The sequence below is a fragment of the Falco cherrug genome, chromosome 11 (genome assembly GCF_023634085.1).
Source record: "Falco cherrug isolate bFalChe1 chromosome 11, bFalChe1.pri, whole genome shotgun sequence".
Lineage (NCBI taxonomy): Eukaryota > Metazoa > Chordata > Aves > Falconiformes > Falconidae > Falco > Falco cherrug.
In genome coordinates this window covers 17768354-17787724 of record NC_073707.1, presented here as the reverse complement: position 1 = coordinate 17787724, position 19371 = coordinate 17768354, and the positions used below count along the sequence as shown (strand labels likewise).

Below are 19371 nucleotides of genomic sequence, written 5' to 3'. Positions count from 1 at the left end.
TTTCTCCCCATGTTGTCTACCCCGTGTCTTTTGCCTGAAGAACTGGATCACAATTACATGACTATAAAATGATTCATCATGCATAGATAGCCAGAGGTCTTTTCGACTGCTACTGAAAGACACAAAGCAAAATGATGACGCCATAGATTCATTGTGTAGAATGTAAAAATTACACATTAGCCAGAGAATACCTACCACAGCAAACTTGTTCCACTTCCTGCTAGCAGCTTTTCAACAGGAGTATGTACAAAAAATTGATTTAGGACAGCTTCATAATCTGATAATATTCATAATCATAAATGAATCATAAATGATGATAAAGCATCACTACTGTTTGGTTTTCCAGAGGCAGTCTCATACAGTTGAATTAAGGAATGTACATATGTTTAAAAGTCCTTCTGACTGAACAAAATTGGAAGACAGTCTCTGAAGCAATGTAATGTAACCTGTACTAGAGCATGATAAATTAAACCACAACTCAATTGTTACTTCACATCAACTCTGGCTCTAGATGCTACTAAATTAACTACCAACATTACTAAACGGTCGTCTCAGCTGAGATAACTATTAAGGGACCCCCATCTGGGGCACTTTCTACATCCTTTTACACATTATACCTAAAAGTCAATGAAAAGTTGAATAGTTCATGTCAACCACTACTAGTTTCTTCTCTGCCTGTCCCCAGTAAAAAACACCATTTGTTTTACTGCTGTGACAGTGAAAGTCTGCTGTTTTCTTCTCATCACTAATCTCTGGCTTTCATTTCTGATCACTAGCTATCAGCTTCTGCTTCCAACCAGCTACTCTGTCAGCCTGTCCCTATGAGTTAATAGTTCAAGGAATATTGAGCATCTTCCTTTTCAGATCTTTTCTGTCCACACTGCAGACTATCTGCAACAGAGTAGTTGTATAATTATACACAAAGTGTGTATATAACTCTTTTTTTTTTTTAATATTTAAAAAAATATAGAAGCGTTTTCCTGAAGTGAAAACATAAATATGAATTACCACTGGTAGACATGTTGAGCTGGAAGCTCCTGAACTGAACGCATACGATGACAGAAGGGCTGTTTGTTTTTAAAATAAAACTAGTTGCATTATAGAAAAATTAAGGTTTGAAGGAACACAAAAGGTTATTTAGGCCAACTCCCTACAAAGAGATTGGGGTCTCACGGCTTTGTCCTGCCAAGTTTCAAACACCTCCAAGTTGCACATCTTGATCCTCTGACATCCATCTCTACAGTCTGCAGAAGGTTCATTCACTCAGGAGCTTTTCATAAAGATAGACATCTCCAGAAATGCCAGCCCCATCTGTGGTGTAAATGGAATAGCTCTACACATTCTGGCACAGCCCTCCTGATACAGCAGAAAAGCAGAATAGATCTTACCATGTGCAAAATAATAACCTCATACACAGAAGGAGAACATTTTTTTTGAGAGTCTCCCCTGATGCAGTCTACATGAATTATGAAAGTAATATCAGACTCTCCACCACATTCACACCTTTATATGCTTCCACTTTCTCTTAATCTACACAACTGAACAGAAAATAGAAACAAACCTTGAATCATTAAAACACCAGGAACTCTGCCTTCACTGTGTGCAGCATAAGAGGAATTCAGATGTACCCTTCAATAAATCAATTTGACTCCACTTAGACAAAATTCTTGTATCATCACAAGCAAGTACGTAAAGCATTGATGTAAAAACACTCATATTCTTCCCATATTCATATTTTTTCCATATGATAGAAACATTATGAACAAATTTGGTCTAATATTTCAGTAGAGAAATATTTTCAGTTCAGCTTTCACATTTGAAGGCAAGAACTTTTTTGAAATGTTACTGAGGTCTATGCCCTCAGTAGTGTCTTGGACACTACAGAAATAGTTTCTGAGAAACAAAACCTCTCAGTTTGTCACATTTTTATACTTTTGAGGTATATTAATCTGACATAGCACTGTGAAATGGCTTTTTTTCTGAGCAGGGATAAACTATTTGTATGTATTTATGAATGGCTCTATTCCAAAAGTACAAAGTTTTTATGTTTTCTCAGTTACCACCACAGTTATAATTTATAGTCTATTTGGTGAAACTCATGGAATTATTCTTTCCATATATTGACAGTTGCTGTAAGGCCAAGAAACATAGAAATTGCTACCCTCGCTCATCATGGTAAAACTGATATGGCTTGAACCAATTGATATTATTTATACAGGATGTGACTGTTGCTTCTTCACTGCTACCCTAGTGCTTAAAAATGCACCTAATACAGCATTGATAGGTCATGGACCTGAGGTTTTTACACCCTAACCAGGATGAAACAATGCAATTAGAGGACTATATGTGAGGGTATTAACAGATACATGCCTGGATAACAGAGATGAAAGAACTGGTGGGTGAGGGGGAAGAAAAATGAAGACCACTTAAAAACTATTCAAAGAAAATGTGAAGATGAGGCACAGTGCACTACTTAGGTATAGATACAGGAAGAAACAGGGGCACACAAAGAGAAGATCAATAGAGCACTGGAAGCAGAGACTACATAATGAAAGAATAATGTAATCAAGGTAAATATTCAAAAGAACAAGTGATCAGCCTGAAAGAATAGACACAGAAAGGCATTCTGTTTAGAATCTGGGAATGGGATTTGATGAAGCACATATATGGAGATTGAAGTAGTTCATGAAAAAGGAGTAATTAAATGAAAAGATCCTCATTTTTTGCTGTGTTTAGCAGACAAAGAATTGTATTTTTGAGCTGTTTTGTGGTAAAGTGACAGGAATCTGCATGCTGATGATAGTGTATAGTAGAGCGTACAAGTTTCTTCAAATGTTAGTGAGTAAGAAATAGAGCATTTCTGTCAATGGCTAAAAAGGAGGAAAAAATCAGTAGATATATCACACTTCTCACTGGTAATATGAACTGTAAGAGGACTGATTTTATGTTGCAGGGAAAAAAAACCAAGAACCAAGCAAGTTGGGTTTTTTTTGGAAAAAAACCAAAAAATACAACAAAGGGGTTTCAACACTTATATTCACAATTTTCTTAATATTCATGGCAGATTTTTTTTGTTACTAGAAGCAGTACACTGGGTAAGAATTTAAAAGGTAAATTTCAAACTCTCGCACCAAGGGTGCTACAGTGGGTTTTCCCTCTAACACATTATTGCATATCTGAAGCTGGAACTTGCTTTTACCTGGTGTAATTTCTCAGGCATGGAAAACATTAACACATTAAGTTATTATGAACAATATTTATACATGATATCACTAAAGATCACTGGAACTTGTGGTAACTTTCATTAAATCTTTTTATTTGCTAGAACAATATCATTCTCTGCTTAGAGACATAAAAATGGAGAGGTTTTTGTTGGAAATTTTTGAAAGAAAATGTTCTGTTGAACTTAGAAGCCTTCTGCTACTACTGCTGCCCAAAGAGCCACTAGCTGACAAGAAAGGACTTCCAGAAGGAAGATCCAACTATGATGTCAAGCTATGTGATGGTAGATGTTTCAAGATAAAACTTACTGCACATCTGGAAATAAATCATCTGTCAATCGTATGATGATTAAGTTATTATAGCAAATACAGCATTCTTGCAAACACAGATTAAAAGATCCAAGTGTAATACTACTATCAACATAAAGGAAAATTCTGACCATTATGGTCATCCTTTGCTTAGCAAGAGTAAGGTGGATCATGGAATTAGAGATCACATACCTTTGAAATCACTATTCTCAAATGTGTTCTATCCTACAAAATCCAATCTATATAGCCCCTTGTATGCCCTTATTCATAGTTCATATACTCTACAATCTAGTCTGAATGATTTTTATTGAATAAATTTACACTTCTATGATTCATATATAACATTATCATTACAGTCTCAACGTTGTCAAGCATTAATCTTACAGGTATCATATGTTTATTTTCAACAAAATATGATTTTGCTAACATCGCTAAAGGCATTACATATTGAAATGTTATTTCCTGAAATGACGCACTTGTCAAGCTAAAAGTAACATACCATGAAGTTAATTATTCTTACTACTCCAATAAACAGAAAAAACACAGTAGGAAGGAAAAAGATGCAGCGCTACATTCTTATAGGCCTATGGCAACATGCTTATTTCTGTCACGTCAGTTCTTTTGTCAGTCAGAATATAGCAAAATGCTTAATAAGATCTCTCAATAGCTTAATTATTTTCTTTTTGGCTTTCCATAAGTAAAAGGCTTCATATAAGCATCGGATACTTTAACGTAGTAGGCAAAAAAAACAACCCCACAAATATTATAAATGTAAATAAGTTCAAATTCTATCACCCTCCTCCTGTCACTGTATAGAAAAGAAATGAACACATGAATTATTCAGAAAGTATAGTGCTATTTATTACTTTCTTTATAGGAGTCTATCAACAAAAATTGGTTTAGGTGCCTGCAATATTTTTTAAATTTTATTCAATTGTCCATCATGCCCTATTCTCTCTTGTCTTTTCATGGACAAACCACTTAAGATTTTCTTACTTCTTTCTTGCCTTCATTTCTTCAACATCCCCTTCTCTTTAACAAGCTTTCTTCCTTCAAATTTCACTTCTATTACCATTAAAGAAATAGCTAGGAGAATTACTTTCAGATAATGATTTCTACATTTGAAATTTGATCTTTTGAAATATCATTTTCAAAACCTGAAAACTGATTTATGGAGATTGTTTTCAGATATTTTTTATTTTATTATTCTTCTGGGAAAATGGTGCTGATCAGAATGTACAATACTTCCCACAAAATAGCTAACTTCCTCAAAAAAAACACCAGTCAAATTCAGGTTGCCCTTGAATTCTGGGAATGACACACTGGCTTTTGGTTCTTGTATCCCTTAAAAGATCTCTACCCATCTGGCATCCCAAAATGTGGTTGAGGCAATTTTTCCCTGTAGTGCTTCAGGCTTAAACTATAGTATGGATTTTATGAGAATTAATACTTGCACCTGTTTTGAGAATCGAGCATCCTAATTCAATTTCTGTCAGGAACCTGCCATTTCATTTTTATGGCAGGTTTATTTATTATTTATTTTTATTTCATTCAACAATTAGCAATCACATAAGCTCACATTTCAGTTTCCTCACATAAACAATGCAGAAAATTCGGGTTAAAGTGCCATCTAGAGCACAAACTATTATCATTATGGTTACTCCTAATCAAGATAGATAAAATCCTTTAAACTTTATTGTCTCATCACTTGGCAAGTAAGCTGGGCCATATAGTTAGGAACCAATGTCATACAGAATAGCCCAACCTTGACTCTAGGCTTGAAGGAAGGAAACACTGACTAGTCCTCTTGTCAGAAGCTGGATCCTATTTGCTGCTGGTACAGGCCAGGGAAAATTAAAAAATTCCTTTCCCTCCCACCCAAGCAATGGAAGTAAAAGTGGAATTGCAACTCATTGGGTGACTCAAAGGAGTAACCCAGGCTGCTGGTAGTAGTACTGTTGGTGTGGTGCAAATTATTCACTTGCTCAGTGCTCTGCCCAAAGACAGTATAAAATCTGCAAGCAGTGCACATCAGTTTTACCAAATCCATTTTGTTGCCTGTGCTAAGTATCTTTTTTTCTTTTTTTTTTAAAAAAGGAAGTTTCAAATGGAAGGGAAATGAATTGAAGTCAGCAGTTCACAGTAATACAAAAATCAATTTCCACTGCATGATTGCATGTGTTATTCTGGCCCTGCTTATCATGTATTACAAAATTTGCAATAAAAATTGTGAGTAGGTAAATGAAAAATTGATACAGCACCTGATATATATCATAAAGTTTAGGTTTATTTTTTCAAGATTATTTTCTGTGAATGCAGTCAGTGATATTTCTCAGCTCATCAGACAAACTGAACATCTGCTTTTTGAAGTGTAAAGACAACTGCAGGGACTGAGGAATATTTTGCTGACAACCCTTTTCTATAATATATCTTGGACATAATGTTTAAACAACACTGAAATATAGCATACTGTGTAGATCACCACTTGATTTACACAGCATTGTACATTACACAGAGGTGTTAGATTTTAAAAGGCTAACAAAATATAAACAGGTTTAACGTATTTAGGATGTAAATAGAATTACTTCACATGAGCAGTTTAGTTATATATTTTTCTATCTATCCTGTTAGACTGAGAATTTGATACTCAATATAAAATAGTGTTCATTTAACATTTAGAATCCAATTCCTCCTCTCCTGAAGTCAAGTTAAAGTTCTTGCTGTCATCAAAGACATAAGATCTGTTTGAAATTCAGAACTTGGACAGTCAATTACAGCTGATGAATAAATGTGACAATTCAAAATTTTGTTTCCTACTTCTTCCCCTCCTACATTTTTTATGACTGAATTTATTTGTCCTTTTTCTTTCTATTTGATTACATCTAACCACTGGGCTTCCCAATATGGTAAAAAAAAAAGAAATAAAATAAAAACCTCAAACTACTTTCAAATTGTTTCCACCATAATCTTTATAGATCATTTTTTTTCCCAAATCCCCTGTCACACATTAAAAGGCAGTGTCAATAAGTGTCTAACCAGCACTATTCACCACTGTTACAAACTCTAAAATTTCCATAAAGTGTGTTGTAATTCAAGTATTTAGTTTTCAATGTAAGATATACATGTAAAATATTTTATTGTTACCATAAGAAAATTCTTTTACAGTTCCTTGGAAAGAATTTTATTCCAGCTTTACGCACACAAATGCAGAAAAAAAATCAGCTTAATTATGCCTGATTTGCAGTGTGCAATAGCTGGACCTAGATCTATTCCTAGCACAGGAGAGAAAGACAAAACAAAAACCCACCCTGCTAAATGCGCGCTGAAGATACCAAATGTGAGTTTATGTAATTAATTCAATTTGCCTGATTTTTTTAAACTAAGCATAATCTATTGTATAACTAACGTATACCATTGTCTTAGTAATGTTTATGAAAAACCATAATATACCACAATAAACTGGTAACAAATACCATAACTTCACTTTGATCAAAGCCATCCCCATAGAAGGTTTTACCGTCAGCAGTATGAGTACCCAGCAAATGATGACTTATGTGCTTTGACCGAGGCAGGGAAGAGAAACTTCTGCACACAAGGACAGCCACTGCTCGTTCTCTTTTATTGTCAGAACCATAGTTAAACTGTCTTCAATATTTTATAGTATTTCTACTTTATAAGCAGGAAACAATAGCATTTGTAACATACATTGCAGCACAGTCCCCATTCCCTAGGGTGTCTGACTTCATTCACTTTTTGTCAGTCAGTATGAAAAAATTGAGCCAAACCCCCAAACATATAAATAATGTCTGCCACAGAGGCCCATTTTCTTTTTCATCCACAACCATGGGCAGACATACATGCTAGAAAGCTCTGGTAAAGGCTTTTAATTATTACTAGTATTCTGTGCTCCTTTGGAGTATGGTGGTGTCTAGGATTTTTAGATCAAGAGAAATCATAACAGAAATGTGCAGTAGAGATTATAAAGAAATATTTGACTTGAAGTTACCTTGTTGTATGCACTAAGAAAACAGAACTTCTTCCTGGATTTTAATCTAGCTTTAATAATTTTGATTAATTTGCCATTGATGGTTTTTGAAAGTGGGTGTTATTCCCTTTTAAGCTATACTTTTCTTCCATTAAAATAATGCTTTACAGAACACAATGATTATAAGGTCTGTCTTTATGCCTGAATGTCTTGCTTTAGCAGTACATCTGAGGCAATTATTGTCTAAAGTCATAATAATCTAAAAGGACCTTTTCTATTTCAGGCATCTCATCTAGTTTTATTTCGTTTAGTCATTATGTCTGCCATTCCTGGAGGATGCAAGCTTCTATAAAATTGGCAGCTCCAATGCCAATTTTATACAAAGCTTTCTTTTCTCTCTCGCTTCTGCTGTAACTGAATGAGGTTTTGATGAGAAAAGTATTTCCACTAATATTGCCTATCAGAAAGCTTGATGTACATAATAGAATTACTTGAATTACTATTGCAGGACTTAAATTTTATATGGCTGAGGACCATTTTCATTTCAGTCTTTCAACAGTTGGGTTGTTGTGGTTTTTTTAAGCAAAAAAAATAACCTCCCTATCTAGATAGTACTACAGGACAGCTTAAGCTCTATTTTTGCAGAATATGTAAATATATAGCTTGGATGCTTGCCAGCAAATGAAGCATACTACAGTGTTAAAGCTTACTGGAGTCATTTGATAGACTTTTATGACTGCAGTGGGTTTTCAAGCAGGATGTGAATGCTTTCTTTAGCCTTCAGCTGAACAAGTGTAATAGCTTCTCTGCCTTCCTGACTCCATTTCCTTTTTGATCCTGTGTCTGTCCCCTGCCCACCCACCCATCCACTGACATCTGTAATTAAAAGAATTAGATATATACAAAATTTTCTGCCTGAAAGGCTTACATTGCTATTTCTGAATGTGATTTGTAGTCTATTTCTATACTGGGGAGAGTGAGAAAAGTTTAGGAACCAAAGAAAGATCCTTCCAGAGGATTCATTAGGATTTCAGTGGAATATTGGACAAGATACACCTTAGATTTATTTGTAGCTTGGTTTTCTTTCACAAGACATATTGGAAATATGCCTCACTGAAAACAACAAAGTATTTTGCCTTTTTTCCATATTCACTCTTCATTAGAGAATCCCTTCATTTAAGGATAAAAGGGAACTGCTTGAAACAGCTGAATTTAGTTTATAGCGTTATGTTGCTTATGTCTGTTGCCTGTCTCATGCTAGGAACTGAGCACATTCATCCTTTAAATCTATGGGCAAGTTTGAGGCTTTCGGCTTACAGAACAACATTGGTGTGTCACAAATCCACAGAACTTCTACACTGATACACAAAAAGCAAGTCAATAAAGTGCTCGACAGCACCTGCAGTTTACTGAAAATCAGCTACATTTTTGGCCTTGTAGGCAGTTCTTTGTGTAAGGGTGAACTTCACGTGATTTCCTGCTAAAAGCCAATCTACATCAATGTCTCTGTACTACAATTGAAATATTTTCTTTTTACTACAGATGACACTCTGAAATTCTGATTATCCTCTTGGTTGTCTTGCCATTTTAAAATGGGACAACAATGGTAATGTGGAAAGTTTCCATTACTTAAATGCAAATGGTTAACCAAGGCTAGAACCAGGACTTTTTTACTTTTAAACCCCAGCCTATTAAAAATGTATTTATTCCCCAAATATAGTTTTGTCCAATTTTTTCCAGTGTGAACTCCCTAATGGGATATATGATGAGGTGGTATTTCAGACAGGTGGAGACTACTGATGAGATCTTTAAGGCTATGCACTTTACACTGATTATGCAGGTTTGGTATAATTTTTGTCAACAGTGTTTAGTTTATTAAAAAAATATTTATGAATTAAAAAAAATAAAATAATTTCTATCAAAATTTTGTAAAATCAAAAGAACAAGAAAAATTAATTTGGGACATAAAAACTGGTCAATTTAAAATTATATCAATGCAGAAAAAAATAGTTTCATATTAATTTTTCTTTTATTTATATCTTACAGGGATTGTTCCTCTAAATTATTTTAATACTCATAGTAACACATATACAGGAGGAAAAAGAACCCCTCAGTTCATGTACCTTCTGGTACAAGTTATCTAAGCTATTTTGATAATCAAACCTTTTTAATGTAGAAACTTTAAAAGAACTTTCAAAAATTAAATTGTTTCATGCTTCATTCTATGATTTTTACCTGAAAACTAGCAGTAGGTGTCAGCATTTTTATTTTGGTGTGCATCTACAAATTCTGTGATGACAGCATGCAGGTGGGAAAGACATCGTTTCATAGAGAAAGTGTAAACCAAGAGTATTTTACAATTTTCCAGATGGAAGAATATATTTGAAGCCAAGTAAATGTACTCATTGATGCTCAGTATGAATGACAGTCTCAAAATCGAAATTAAAATAATATGGCTTTTATATAACATTGACTGTATGAGAGGAAAAAGCAAATTCTGACTGAAGTAAGCTCAAAAAAGAGGAGGACAGAGACTCTGTCTTGGCCGTCCAACAAGATAAGGGATTCTTGCTCTGCACAGGTGCTGGAGGTGCAAAATCCTAGTCCTACAAGTATCAATGAGGGAAAAATTCTCACTGAATTCAATGGAATTAAGATTTAATCCAATGATTTCCTGCTCTGTGATGTCTTAAATATGATGATGTGTTGGAACAGAAAACTGTTCCTAAGAAAAGCTAGGCTAAAAGAATCGATTGAAAAATCATATCCAGAATATGCTCATGTCTTGCATTTTATCTCCAGAGATGTTGAATATAAAAGCAGAGGAAAAAAAGTGCAAGCTAGAAGGAAATTCTCTCAATATTCAGCTATGTTGTTTCTTCAAAATTTCCAAAGCTTTAAACCATGAAGGAGAGAGGAAGAATGTAGCTAAGCTGTAACCTTTATAGGCTAAATCAACCCAAATCAAAATGCTTTGTTGAAATCAAGATTATTAGGTTGGGGGTTTTTTTTGTGCAACAGTGTGACACCAATCTGCCACTAGCTCAGATGTCCACAGGCTTGGTCTTCACTTAGGGCATGCTGACAAACTGTGGCTTTCTTCCAAAGTAATGGTAGGCTGGTCAAATACCTTTGCATTTGTTGGTAAAATAGGCACATGAACTAACATAAACCAGTAACAGCACAACACAAATTAAGTGGTTTGCTGCTCGGTGTCAAGTGGAACAAAGCATTTCAGAAAAAAAGGATATATATTTTTCGGTGGTTTTCATAGGGAAAAGAAAATGCTAATTAAAAACTCAGGGGATAACATTTCAGCATTATAGCACCAAAATTTCTTGAATTTTCTATTTTGTTGAAGATATGGATTTTTTGACCAATGGAGGAGTGGAAAACCTCCTAACATAGAAGTATTTCCAGTGAAATGGAAATGTTTAATTATCTCTTCACAAAAAGCCCCATTTTACTTATATTTAATATATTCTTCAAGATTTACTTTTTATCCCAGTCAAATATTGACTGGACCACACTGAGGAACTTTTTTTTTCCTGTCAGGTATTCCTGGTCAGAAGGGAGGCACAGCGCTAACCTAAACAGAAATGAAGTTGATGTGAAACTCCTGAAGAGGATTGTCCATATCTGATTGGCTTAAATTGCTTTCAAGAAAGCAGCTTTAGTTGTTTAGTGTTTATATTTTTTGCAGAGATCTAATCTAAACATGACACTAATCTCCAATGTCCTTCTCATCTCCTTTGTGATAGAAACAAGACTAAGGGAAGCTATCGCTTTTGAATTTGAAATTAGTTTATTTTTGAAGTTGACTATTTTTTTGAAGGAACTATACTTTACTTCACTGAAATTTTACTACCCTGTAGAAATTTCATCTTCATAGAAGATAATATGCCCTATTATAGGGCCTATGCCCTATTAAGCTATCAAAATCCAAAGTAATAATCCTGAAGCACATTTAATTGATTGCCCACAGTTGAAAATATTTTCAGTTTATATATAAATTATACACAATCTTTATAATTACATTAATACAATATATAGATTGACATCTATATGCATATTTGAGTGTGCATATAGTTTTAAGTATTAAATAAAAGCAAAAAGCCCCAAGGGTTCCCCTTTCCCAACTACCACTGGTAATACACAACTTTAGACAAAAAAAGGATGCCTAGTATTGTAGTTGAGGAAGCAGAGTAAATTACTATAGATACACTGGGAGAGAAAGGGCATTTAGCCATTGTACTTCAGAACAATAATACAGGTAGATATAATTAAAATGAGACTATTATTAAAATATGGCTTACAGAACCTGTATCAGTTCTTAACACTATACAGATTCCAAAACACACAGATGCAGAATTCACTTTCTAAAGAACATTACCACTAAAAGTCTTGCAGAACCCTTTACAATTCTTGCCATTTGTTTGCCTATGTGAAATAGAATCAAGATGCATTTTCTGTTGCTTTATCTAAGCTTAGTTTTATGCATTATTATTGATGTAAGTCATTAAAAATGCATATAATGAATACATTAATAATGACACAATATTTCATCTTCTTATTGCAACAGGCAGTGAAAGACACATTCGTCCTTTTTATTTCATTTCTAATGAATAAAAAATACTACTCCAATATATTGCATTTTGATTAATAAAGATGTAGAATGATGTCACATATATGAAATCTATATTTTACTATTTAATCACATAAAATAAACTAATCTAGAATATGGATGTTCTTGTATTGTATTATACAGATATTACCAGGGTAGCTAAAAAGATTTAGAAAAACCAGTATTGCTAATTTGGACATAACCATTAAACACTATGGCTTCATTACTATGGTTTAAAAGCCAGACAATAGCCAGGATTCATCATACTGATTAGGAAGAAAGAGTCTCTTCTCTGCTTTTTTATTAACACAATGGTGTTTGGTCAAACAGCACTTGCTTTTGAAGTAAAATACATCAAATTGCTCTCTGTATAGAGGAAGATAATATCTGGCCGTTAAAGTAAAAGAGACAAAAAGAACATAAGGAGAGAAAGTGTAACACAGCAGAGAGAAAGGACATAGATCAGGCCAAGGAGAACATCAAAGCAGGAGGAGAACAAGAGGAAAGGGGAAAAAAAGGAGAAAGCAAGAGAGAAAACACCAACATAAAATGCATATTTTGAAGACTACCTCCACAGACCAGAGAACTAGAAATATGTTTTTATATTTAAAAGGTCAGATTAGTTTTGTCATCATGCTAAGAACTCAGAAAGCATAACTCAAAAACTGAGACGCTAGAGACCTGGTTTGCATATCACCTCTACTCTTTGACTGACATACTCCAAAAAGATTTTTAAAGAAGTCAAGAAGCAGCTCTGTCTGTGTGGCAGATAGGCCTTTTTTTCTTGCATAGCACAGAAAAGCAGCAGCCTGTTTTACAAACGTGTCATTTGTGAGAGGTAGAGTTGAACTGCGTAATCAGCTCATCAAGATCACTGGAATGCTAATTAAAACCTGAAAACCAAGCATGCATTCCTTACACTACTGTAGAAATTGATCCACCTGCTGACAGAAAGCATTCTTCCTGAAATGCATTTCATGTCTCGTACTGGAATTAGGTCAGAAATTGCTTCAACTCTTTTCCCACAGTATAATCTGACCCTTCACCAATATTCTCAAACAAATCACACTACCCGTCAGGTTAGAGGGGAGGCAATGACAGGTGTATGGAGTAATCTATTCAGTCTGAATATGCAGCAGTGAGAAACTCTGTTTTATTGTTATTTTTACAAGTAAAACAAAGCTTGCATACGCTTGAAGCTGTATGCAGGCTCTTCAGCGGCCTTTCAGAAGGAGGGCAACTGTGCTGCCAGGGTGCTTTCTCTGTTTATTGTAAAACACTAAGCAGCTTAGGCTAAATTAAATTGAACAAATGAAATCAACATTGCGGACAGCTATGGAGGTTTTCTTTTCTTCTGTTTTTACAACTTATGTGGATATTAAAAATCAAAATATTTTTGTACATGCATTCCTCCAGTCAAATATCTGCATAGAGTGCCATATCTCATGGCCACCACTAGCCAATCTGGCCAGGTACAGCTAGGCATGGCCAATTTATCCAGTAGTTTTGTAAGTGTTGTCCTAGGGACATCTTAGGTCTTCACAGTATGAAGTTTTTTGCCTTTTTGGTTTTTGTTTTTTTTTTTTTTTTTAACCGAGGACAGGAATGGGGAGAATCATAAAGCAAATATTAGGTAGAGTAAACATTTATCAACTTAATTTTTTGCAGAATAGCATAAATAACTTATTCAGAAGAGAACAAAAAAAAAAGGGGGGGGGGAGGGGGCACAGAGAGAGAGAGAACAGAGGAAAAGGTGGAGATAAACCTATAACAGAAATATTTTCAAGACTTCCAGAATGTTTAATAAGAGCATGTTGCAATTTACATCGACACATGGAAAATTCAATACAGTTTACACCTCCCAGAATTCTGGAGCTGCCAGCTCAGAAGGAATGGAGAACATAAATAATGTATTTCCTGTTATTCTTGGTCTGCAGCTGATCTCCTACTGAGCACAGAGAAAGTTTTAGATCCTTGGGAGACAGCTGGTGCTGTCTAGCATGTTTGACTGATTGAATGAGCAGAAAATGAAAGGCATAAAAGACAGAATGAGAATCTAAACCTAAAGATGTAGTTTTCAGAAGTAGTCAGATATTTTCTCCTATAAGAAAACTGGAAGGTTACAAAGCTGTGCAAGAAGGCACAATTAAGAATAATCTGTTCTAAAGAATCATATTATTTTAATATGAAATGTCTCATGTAGGTTGGATGGAAATCCCAGTTTTCTCTGAGGATAAACAGGTTCATGTTCTTCGTAATACGTACTTTGTATTTTGACATAAATGCTGGGAAGCTAATGACTGTAAAATATTTAGATCACGTGAGATTGTGAACCTCAATCATGGTGCCATTTAGGATTCAGCTGCAGTATTGGGAAACTGAAGTTCAACTGTTCTTCAGCACAACCTGCAGGGAATAAAGGTTTTCAAGTATTAGGTACGTCTTCTGCAGCATGAACTAAACTCGTGGGTTCGTCCGCTCATTTCAGAGAGCTAGTCAGACTGGAATTGGTAAACTCCATTCCTATTCTCCAGCAAGCAGGCCAGCTGGAGGAAAAAACACTCCTCCAGCTGCTTTCTCGTTCCTCTGCAGACCATTTCATCTTCTCTATAAGCAAAATAAATGTCTTAAGCCAGAAGTATACAGTAAAAGGGCATACATCTGATTTTTCATAATTATAAAGACTGACCACCATCTGACAGTCATGATAGCATCCAGATGCAAACAACAGGGCTGAATACATGCCTTTTCTCACCAGCTTCCTTAATCTGATGTGGTAAGGTGGTTAGAGATTAATGCTGAATTATGATTCTATCAATCATCCTTCATAAAATGTAAAAACCAAAAGGCACACAGATGAACTTCCCGTAAGGATGTTTGGAAATGATGATCCTTTCTCAAAAGAATTCCCTTTCTGATCATCTCCTGACTTCTCCAACACGCCAAGTGGGAATCCTTTTTATCCCTATCCTTAAAGAAACCTTTATCCCTAGTACAGACCAACACATCTCTTGGTCCTGACTCCCTGTCCGCGAGGGCAGCAGCCTGCTTTGCAAATCAACTGGCACATTTGGGAAAGGGTTGTTGTGCCAAGAACCTGAACAGAGCCTGTGTCAGCACTTCATGTATCAGAAAAGCTTTAGGCAGGGTGTGTGTGTGTCCCTTCACCCTTCTTTTTCTCAGCCTGTTAAGCAGGCTGGCATAGCCTGAGACAAAGATGATAATGGTGAAGTTTTGTAGGTCTCATAAGTAAACGCCTTTCAGATATGAGGCTTCAACAATAATTTCTTTACAGTATCCCCTTAACTAATAGGTTTCAAAGATAAACCAATTGTAGTTGTGCCACTAACAACAGAAGTTCCAGCAAACTCATTCAACCTCTATGTAACAGTGGATATGGCAGAAACCCCTCATAACATGTCCCAGCTTGAAAAGTAATTTCAAGAACTCAGGGAAGTGAGACAGAAAACTGCTGCTTCTATTCAGCCCTGAATAGAGCTAAAATGTATAAATTCCCATTCATGAAAGAAATACAGGGAGGAGAATCTCACTCTACCACAGATGATGAATCCTGGGCAGATAACCTTCAAAAGATGCACACATTGCTATCACAGTGAGAAAATTCCAAAGGAACGCAATTTCACACTCTTTATAGACCACCGTAATCAACCAGAAAATGAATTAGCATAGGCCAGAGGACAAGGTACTATCAAACAGGGTCTTGATCCAGTGAAGCACTTAATCTTATGTTTAAAATTAAGCACCTGATTTGTCCCATTAAGTCACATATATGGGCAAATCAAACTTGACCTAGCACTAAAAATAACTGAAATAATTTCTTGGAAGTTACCTATTTATTGTATTCAGTATTTTGTTCTATTCACAGGTTGTCCATGACAGTACTCTATTTTTCAAGCTCTTCTAAATTATTTAGCATCATGCATGCATATTTCTGTCACTAGTGTTTTGGCTGAATCCCACTCAGAGCTCATGAAGTTCAAAGTTGTTATGACAATGTTGTTCCATCATACATTATTTACAAATAGTGAGACATACTTTCTTTTCAATGACAGGTAGAGTATAGATTTTAGAATAAAGTTTGTTTCACATACATTAGCAAGTTCAAAGTTCCCTAATACGTATCTGTAATTTTCTTTTTATGCCAAAAAAAAAAAAAAGATCCCTTACTCATCATACATAATTATCAAAAGCAGCATAAATGCAATCAAAGCATAATACTTTTATTTTATCTGGACAGCTAGTCAGATGTACTTATTTATTTCAAATAATATTCATAATTCTGTACATATGCTATCGGTTAATGTACCAAAAATGAAACATGTAATTATGAAAATAAATGCTCTTTAATCAGCAAGACATTCCAAAATAACAAAATGACAAAAAAATATCCACAACTGAGCATGAAATAAAACTTAAGAGACCTGAGAACAAACTTTACATTTTCAATAAAGCTAGATAAAATGCCAGAAGTTTGAAATATGGATAGGAGGAAAAATAAGATTAGACAGTGCCAGGATTGGCTTGAGCATCATTGAGCTTTAATCAGTAATTTGTAACATCTGCAGAAGTAAGACAAATAACTTTCAGATAAAATAGTGTTATAGTACAGAGAGATCAACCTTCCACTGTATAGGGTTAGGTTAGGTCATTTGGATTCAGTCTAAGATGATTCCAATCTTTTGAACAGTTTAATTTTGCTGCTGCAAGGGACAGGGCTTTGACCAAGGGAAAGGTAAAATGAGAGCAGAAGTGACAGAAGGGATGGGAAGAGAAGCCCACAAAAGCAGGACTGAGGCGGAGTGGGAAGGGAGGAGTGTTCTTGGCACTGATGCACCTGGACAAGAATACCACCTACCAATAATACAGATGATTCAATATTACATTGCTGCATAAAATTCTGGCAGGACACCTTCTGGGAATGAATTACACCTGCAAAATTATGCAATAAAAATATCACCATTTGCATTCAAGTTCACTGTATATGTTGACCTGTTAGTTCTAATAATAGAATTGCATATTAGATATATGTATTTAGTGTATGTACTAAAATGGTGAATGCCAACATATATTTTCCCTATTCATTTTTCTATTACTTCATAATCACCCTCCAAAACTGCCATATTAAAGGATACACAACTAAATGAGGTTGCAGGTTGCTGTTACCTTCTAAATGGAGGTTCAGAGCTTACACACATTTTAAATTAACTAAAACATTGACCTATGTTACCTTACCAGAAAAAATACGCCAAAAAAGATGTCTTGAATATACAGAGAAAGCCAAATCAGTTACAGCTGTTGTAATCAATTTCCATTTGCAGTGGGATTACAAAACATTATTTAAGTGACTACAGTACACATCAATCTCAAGGATGGGAACTAAGGGTGTCTTTCAGCAGAGTACTCAAGGAAGTATTTCTCTTCATGCTTGCCAGGTTTGCTAAATGTGGACCTACATGTAAACTCTAATGGCGTTATCATTTCTCATTTCTCTGCAGTCTCACACTCCTGTAGAAGGCAGTAAGAAAAAACACCCTTTTGGGTTAATCAAAATTGTATAAACCTGAATATAGACATTCCCTTACGGGTTTGCTTTGCATACACTTGATCTAACTGAAAAGACTTTTGGACACAACCCCCACCCCCCATCTTTTTATGAATTTTGTATTAATCCTTTTCTTCAAGTGATTCAACATTAAAGCCTTTTAGAACTATGAATATTAGGAAATATCTATATTTTTTAAAAATAATGAGGTAAAGAGATTACTTTCCATTGTCTCCTCTAGGAAAGTTTCACCAGAGACTGTATTAAACTCTAATTTTAGAAAAAATATCTCTCTCTCCCTCCTTTTTTTTTTTAAAGAGACAATGGCACGTTGTTGCATCCACACGCTTGTGTTACTGCTTTAAAAATTAATTAAAGACATATTTGCATGTTAACATTGTTTCTCCCTTCTCTGACATGAACCTGCAGTCCATTTCACCTTTAGCAAGTAAATGATGAAATAATTTTTCACTGCTGGCAATACTACCTTTAGCATATTACATCTCAGTGCTGCTGTTTGCAGATGGATGGAGTGACCAACAATGTTCGCTGTCTATTTTAGTGAAACTATCTGCTCCATTTTTATAGTGTTTGCCTGTCAGATTTTTTTCCTTTGCCTAATTCAGCACCCAGAGACTCAGAAAAGGAAACCTATGTCTGAATACTCTGAAGATTTCTAGATTTTTAAGCATTCATCCTTAAAATGTGTTGGGCCAGCTTTCAATGACCCAACATTTTGGCAAAAAAGGTCAAGTGGAGTCATTAAATTGCTTTCTCCAAACCGGAACACTTTGGCAGCCCACTTCAGACAGCCAATAATAAAAGAATTAGCATTATGTTGCCCACAAATAAGATTTTATTTGTTGTACTACACACTGCACACTTATAAACCTTATCTAAAAAATCGATATAGAAGAAAAATCTCAATTTACAGCAAAAGAAAACAGAATGCTCATCACCTAATAATTTTAAACATCTTTTACTACAAATGCGTATTTAAATCTAACAGTAGTGCATATGCCCTGGCCCTGAACATGAGAAATAACCACTTTCAAATGTTCACAAAAAAGACCCCTCACCCCAAGTCCAGATCATTATCCATTTAAGCTAAACCTCTGTAGTTGACAACAGAGTGTACTTACCAGAGTACATATGCTAACTTTTGCTATTTTCTTCAGAAGGATCAGAACTATATGCAACAGGGGCAACCTTTTTAGTCTAGGTCAAAATTGAATTCAGGGAAATCGTGGGTAGGGCAATCTCTCTTGCCCTTTCTTCACCATTTTGTAAATAACCATTAAAGATATGCTACCAATATCTACAATATTGTTGATAGTCAAGGATGAAGTAAGAACACTTCAAGGAAAGAGGTAAAAATCCTAAAATATAACAGAGTCTGGATGCTCATCCCAATAGTTAGACCTGGATCTTGTCAATATTGCACTGTTGTTGATTGCTTTTATTCAATTTTTCTTAGCCAAACACAAAAATCTCCTTCAGCTATAAATCCTCATGCATTTTTCTGAATATCTGCTGTGGGCACTTTTTCTGAGGAGCTACACAAATGACCATGGTACAAAACATGACTACTGGCTAATTGATAATAAGACTAAAAATAGCCACATTGCTAATTAGTATCTGCAGACTGGTCTCACTTCTAATCTGGCTT

General features: G+C 35.0%; 1 long non-coding RNA gene across 1 annotated transcript in view; it reads right to left on the bottom strand.

Annotated features, from left to right (window-relative positions):
- LOC129737064 (uncharacterized) overlaps positions 1-19371 on the bottom strand; it is a 376497-nt gene that overhangs the window by 137490 nt on the left and 219636 nt on the right. The window contains exon 3 of the long non-coding RNA XR_008734486.1: positions 17016-17089. This is a non-coding gene — a long non-coding RNA (uncharacterized LOC129737064). The remainder of the gene's footprint in view (positions 1-17015; positions 17090-19371) is intronic.